The sequence below is a fragment of the Arvicanthis niloticus genome, chromosome 5, assembly GCF_011762505.2.
Source record: "Arvicanthis niloticus isolate mArvNil1 chromosome 5, mArvNil1.pat.X, whole genome shotgun sequence".
Classification (NCBI taxonomy): domain Eukaryota; kingdom Metazoa; phylum Chordata; class Mammalia; order Rodentia; family Muridae; genus Arvicanthis; species Arvicanthis niloticus.
This window is the reverse complement of record NC_047662.1, coordinates 34,121,102-34,127,655: the sequence shown is the minus strand read 5'-3', so window position 1 is coordinate 34,127,655 and position 6,554 is coordinate 34,121,102. Positions and strand designations below refer to the sequence as shown.

Here is a 6,554-nt window from a genome sequence, read left to right as displayed (position 1 = left end):
CCAAATTAACTGTCACTTTCTCTGTGAGGCATCTGTTCACTCCTTCAACTGTTAAGTAACCAGGCACTGTCTTAGAAACTGGAGTCAGAAGCAGCTGACTCTAGACTGTCGACACTGGGCTGAGTCACCGCCTCGGGGAAGTCTCTTTACACTTCTGGTCCCCAGTGTCCTCATCTGTTGCCCTATTAAAGTGGAATAAATATGCTGGTGGTGGCTTACCTTTAATCCCAGCACTTGGGAAGCAGAGGCAGGCGGATTTCTGAGTTCGAGGCCAGCCTGGGCTACAGAGTGAGTTCCAGGACAGCCAGAGCTACACACAGAAACCCTGTCTCGAAAAACAAAAACAAAACAAAAAAACAAAACAAAAAAAAGACCCTGTCTCAGACAAAATAAATAAATAAACAAGCTATTTTAAAATTGTTGGGGTCCACACTAGCCCCACGTTCGGGCGGCCAAAAAAAATGTCTCAGCCTGAGCAAAATGTTGAGGCCTGGGCTGCCCCGAGTTTGGGGCGACCACCGTATCCCGGCCCAAGCTGCTGCTCCGGTCCGCGAGTCGGGGTTCAGCAAGAGAGAGAGAGTGAGGACGGACTCAAAGAATGGAGACCAGACAGTGTGTTTCAATCCCATTTATTCTTCAGTCTCTTCTTAGTCTAAGTCCTAAGTCTTGAGTTCCTAGTCCCTAGTTCCTAGTCCTTAGTGCCTCCAAGTTCCAAGTTACTTCTTCCAAGTTCTCTTCCAAGTGCCCTGCTACCTGTCTTCTCTCTGCTGTGTCTAATTCTCTCCTCTGTGTCTCCCTAATGTCTGATGTGTCTGATTCTCCCTCTATAGTCTGATTCTCTACTGTCTGCCTCTGCCTTTTATATGTCTTACTTCTAAGCCACGCCTCTAAGTTACACCTTTAATCATGCCCTTAGGTCTTGTCTCTAAATCTGATCTCTACACTTCTAAGTCATACTCTTAAGTCACACACCTTTAATCTCACGCACCTTTAATCTCAAGGTATCTAAACCAAGATTATCGGAGTGTGCTCAGCTGTTGTAGGCTATTGTAATCCAAGTCTCATGTCAGGGTATATGGCTCAAGATGGCTGCAAAGCTGATAGCCGCTTTCTGCTAAAAGTCGGCCCCCAACATAAAATCTTATTTTATGCAGATGAGGATCAAGCCTGCATGTATGTCTATGGGACACGTGTGTGCCTGGTGCCCTTGGAGGCCAGGAGAGGGCGCTGAATCCCCCGGAACTGGGATGGCAGAAAGTTGTGAGCTATCATGTGTGAGCTCAGAGTGGAAATGTGGAAGACCAGCCAGAGCTCTGAACTAAGGACCCATCTCTTTAGTACCCCTCTTCATGCTACCTGTATGTGCATGCATGGAGGGCCACGTACTAGAGCATAAGTAGCCCATTTCACGGGCTGCACCTCTCCCTGGGAAAATCAATCCCCACCCCCAGTAGCCATGGGTTGGCATCCTGCAAGGCATCAGTTGCTCTTGTACACATCTCATGCATGCAGTTGCATATGAGTGCATCTGTGCAACAGTGCACACTCAGCAAATAATGTTTGCCTGGAGATGTCTACAATTCCTGGTCTTTACAATTTTTCCACTTTCTCTTTGTCAGCAATTCCCTGAGTCTTGGGGAAAAGAGTGTGGGGGATAGATAGATAGATAGATAGATAGATAGATAGATAGATAGATATGTATGTGTGTATACATACATATATATACACACACATATACATACAAATATACACATACACACACACACACACACACACACACACACACACACACATATATATATATATTTTTTTTTTTTTCTCATTTAGGGCTGAATCCTCCACAGCCTCCTAATCTATGTGTGTTGTGGGCCTCTGTTAATCTCCATCTCCTGAAAAAAGAGGCTTTTCTGATAAGGGTTGAGAGACGCTCTAATCTGTGAATACAAAGATAAAGACGTAGGGAACAGTTTGTTAATATGTCCACTTAACAAAATAACAGCAACAGGTTCTTGCCCATGGCCTATGGCTTAGCCAGCCCTGGGTTTTGGCTCAGTTAACAATAACAAGTATCAAGCATGAGTTCTGTCTTATAGAGAGGGCATTAAAACAATTCAGAAGGTTGTTGGTTACTCCCATAATATCCACACCACTATTACCACCTATATTATGACTGTAGCTGAGTTGGTGCCCAACTGGGTAAAATGATGGTATGATTGGTTTTTGTAAACTTACATTTCCAGGAATCTCTTCCTCCTCTATTTTCTTTCCCTTTTGAGACTCATCTTATATAATCCAAGCTGATCTCAAACTCATTATGCAGCTAAGGATAACCTTGAACTGGTGATCCTCCTGTCTTTACCTCCCAAGAATATGGATCACAGAGCTACACCACCCCACCTGCTATCCAATGTGCTGGGAATTGCACACACACACACACACACACACACACACACACACACACACACATTTGTGTGTGCAAGTAAAGCACTCTGCCAACTGAGCTACAAGCTATACCCTCATCCTATTTTTTTTATTCCTAGGGATATCTCTGGCTCTAATGGTATCTTCTTGAAAACACCTCTATAAGGTACCAGATGCAAGCAGTTTCCTGTCTTGGACCTCAGAATTCTAGTTTCACTTCATTAATTTACCAAGTGTTTCCCAGATGCCTGGATACTGCAGCAAGAACAAAAGATTAGTATTCATGGAGCTACATTCTGTTGATTGAAAAAAACACAGCTGCTAAAAGCCCCAACTACCCAGAAGTTTCTGCTGCATCCACAGTTAATTCTTTGATGTTGTTTTTTTGAGACAGGGTCTGGCCTGGACTCTGGCTGGCCTAGAATCACAGTGTTCTGCCTGTATCCCACCTGAGTGCTGGGATTAATGCCAGATGACCAACTTCTCTCTGAATTTTGCTATGAATATATTCTTATTGGACAAGTTAGCTGAGTATCAACACCACCTCTCAAGTCTCCTGTTTTCTCAATAGAGACCATGGAACCTTCAAGAGGCAGAAAGCTGGTGGAGGGGACATGGGTCATAGGAAAACTGCTCTCATTGGAATGGGGACCCAGGCTGCTTCTTTCTCTCCTGGGCTCTTGATTGTGATGTAAGTAGATTTTACTCTGTCTTTTGCTATTGCCTCTGGTACCAAATCAGAGGCCCAAAGCAACAGAGCCTCTTGATCTTGAATTAAAGCCAAACTTAGGAACCGTTCTGTCTGTTTCTCTCTTCAAGAAAAGATTGTAGAGGTTTGGTATAATTTATCCTTTAATGTTTGGAGAATTCACTACTAAACCCATCTCTTCCTGTTGCTGATTGGGAGTCTGTAAATTACTGGTTCTGGACAGCCCACATCATCTGCTTCCTTTTGTGTGACAAGGTTGTAATTTATGTCTTTCAAGAAGTTGGTCCATTTCACTTGAGCTGCCTGTAGTGGTTTGGATGACAATGGTACCCCATCAATACATCTGCTAGAACACTTGGTCCCCAGTTGGTGGAACTGTTTGGGGAGGATTAGGAGGTGTGGCCTTCTTGGAGGAGGTGTGTCACTGGGTGTAGGCTTTGAGTTTTCAAAAGATTGGAATTATTCCCACTGAGATCTCTCTCTGCCTTTTGTGTAAGGTTCAAGATGAGAACTCCTAGCTGGGGCTCTAGCTGCCTGCCTGTGATCTGCCGTTGTAAACTCTAACCCTCTGGAACTGTGTAAGTCCAATTAAACTGGTTCTTTTTTCAATTAGTTAATTTATATATTTTATGTGGATTGGAGTTTTATGTACATGTGTATCTGTGTGAGGGTATCAGAAACTCTGGAACTGGAGTTGCAGACAGTTGTGAGGTGCCATGTGAGTGCTGAGAATTGCACCTGGGTCATCTGGATGAGCAGCCAGTGCTCTTACTCACTGAGCCATCTCTCCAGCTCCCAAAACTCTTTCTTTCATTGCCTTGGTTAATTAAGTCAATTGATGAAAATAGCTGACTTGGGCATTTGCAGTAGTAACTTCAGTCTCAGCTCACGGATCCACATTGCTAGAAGTGTTCTGTCTATCTCAGAAGAACTGTGCAGGTCTTGTGGATTCTTCTTTAGAAACACCTGATGTCTTGAACCCTTCAGAAGGTTTTTCCTGTAGTAATTATCAGTGTTGGGGGGGGGGGGCTATCAAACTAGTCCTTTCTCTCTTAGGTTCTTTTATTTTGTATCTCCAAGAAAGTCAGCACACACCTCCTCCAGAGACCCCATGGTGGGTGAGGGACTCTAGCAGGCCCAAGCATGGCAAACATGGCAATAACAGGATTTGCCTTTTCCTTCCTTCCTTCCCCTCTTCCTTGCTAAAACCAGATTGCATTCCTAGATCTAGCCCCCAAGGTCTAGTCCCTTATTTTGGCCACTGACTCATTCCTGAGACAAAACATCGAGGTCCAACAATTAAAATTAATTGTTTGGTTAATCTGTCCAATTGGAATTTACCAATTCACCTTAGCAAAGACTTCCCCCTTTTTGTTCTTAAAAAGTCACTCCTGGGGTCATCGCAGGTGGGAGGGAAGGAAACACTTGCTGCTGCTGCTGCTTGCTGACTGCCTTTACAGTCTCCCCCTCTAGGGTAATAAATCTCCTTTGTTTATCTGTTAACAAAATCGCCAAGAATTTGGTGTCTGGGAGTGTTCTATACAAACTCTGAAAGGGCCACAACCTCCCTTACAGTGGGGCTGGTGATGGGAATTTGAAATCTTTGTATGGACACCTCCTTTTTTGTTTCTTTAAAAGCTAAGTGAACTTCCCTGAACGTTACTTTTTCTGCAGAACCATTATTTAAAAAGAAGAGGAGGAGGAAGAGGAGGAAGAGGAAGAAGAAGAGGAGGAGGAGGAGGAAGAGGAAGAAGATGCAGCAGCAGCTGCAACGGGCCACTAAGTCTGCAGTGTGGCCTCCTGCCCAACCTGTTCCTGTAGCAAACACAATGAGTAAGGACGGGAAGGAACAGAGTCCCATAGGATCCATAATTAGCATGGTACTAGAACATCAGTAAATCAAAACAGTATTGCTTTTACTATAGTGCAGAGATTAATGTCACCATCAAAGACTTGAAAATGCAAGGATGGTGATTCCCACTACATCTGCACATGGTGCTCCTGTCTGGACTGTGTAGACCACAAACAAACCATGGAGACTTATGGTAGATTGTGACACACTTAGCCAAATGGTACCTCCAAAGGAATCTATTGTGACTGATATGGTTTCATTGTTTGAGAAATTAACACACCTCCTTGTACTCAGTATGTAGCCTTTACTATGGAAAATGCTCCTTTCTTTGTGCCCACGGGAAGTTCCACCAACAAGGCTTTCATTTAGTCAGAGAGACCAGCAACATATTTTTACCGTTTAATCTCTTGAGTCCTACACTTAATTACAGGTGTCTTACCTTTCTCTTACACTGGTCCATAACACTGAAGAAAATACATTGGTTATTAATTAACAACCAAGAAGCATCAGCCACTTTAGACTTACGGTAAGATACCAGCATGAGGCTCAGAAGTTACATTCAAAAACCTTTCCATCTCCGTGCAACTTCTGGAGGTGAGGAGCTGTGGGGCACACTAAGCTAGCCCATCCTAAGATGAAGGACATGCTGCTGGATCTGAACTCTCCTCCAACTGGGAAAGAGGAACAACATCTAGGCGTCTTCTTTTGCTGCTGGAGAATGCTCTGAGTCCGACCAGCTCATTTAACGTCGACCCACCCCCAAAGCTGCTAGTTTTGAGTAGGACCTGAAACAAAAGAAGGTCTAAGGCAGGGTCAGCCATTATACATGTTGTTGTCCCACTGTCCGTGTCACTTGAGCCGACAGACCAACTGCACTCAGTGTGTCAGCAGCAGTAGAGGGCTTGGAGTCCTTGGCAGGGACCAATAGTTGCAGCGTGGCTTTTAGGATTTTGGATCCTGGCCCTGGCATCGTCCACAGCTCTCTGCTGTGGGCTGAGCTGATGGACAGTTCTCTGCTGCTATTGCACCCTGGTTGAAACTGAAAGCTTGACCATCAGCCGCAAGGTTACTCTGTGACCCAAACTGCTTATCATTGTGTAGGTGCTATGGTTATCTGACCTATTAAGTCATAAAGTTAGGTGTGCTAGATAATTGACATCTGTTATCAGATAGAAGTGGTGTGGATGTACTAGCTGAGTCAGGCGTTGCAGACACACCTAAGTTCCATGAGATGGCCCAATAACCAAAGCCCCTCCCTCTGGCTACACTGCATCTGCCCTTCCTGTACTCGGGGCCTCATGAAGACTTTCCTAGAATGACTTCACAGAGGAAGAGAAGACATAATCTCATTTAGGTTTAAGGATGATGTGATACATGCAGGCTTAGCCTGAGAGCAGGTAGCTGCAGCCCAATCTGTGATAATTATCAAGGGAAACCTTCCCAGGGAGCAGAACTAAGAGCCCCAGTTATGCACTTTGTCTGGGGGGAGAACTCACCAGAAACACAGTAACAGGAGCATGCAGGTTCACCATTCACAGCCAACAATATGCCTCAGTGGTCAGGAATTTGTAA

General features: G+C 44.5%; 1 long non-coding RNA gene across 1 annotated transcript; it reads left to right on the top strand.

Moving 5' to 3' along the window:
- The first annotated feature begins 2,976 nt into the window (after positions 1-2,976).
- Positions 2,977-5,305, top strand: LOC143442366 (uncharacterized). The gene is made up of 3 exons (XR_013110485.1): positions 2,977-3,112; positions 3,628-3,708; positions 4,805-5,305. It is a non-coding gene; the product is annotated as an uncharacterized LOC143442366 (long non-coding RNA).
- Positions 5,306-6,554: the final 1,249 nt, after the last annotated feature.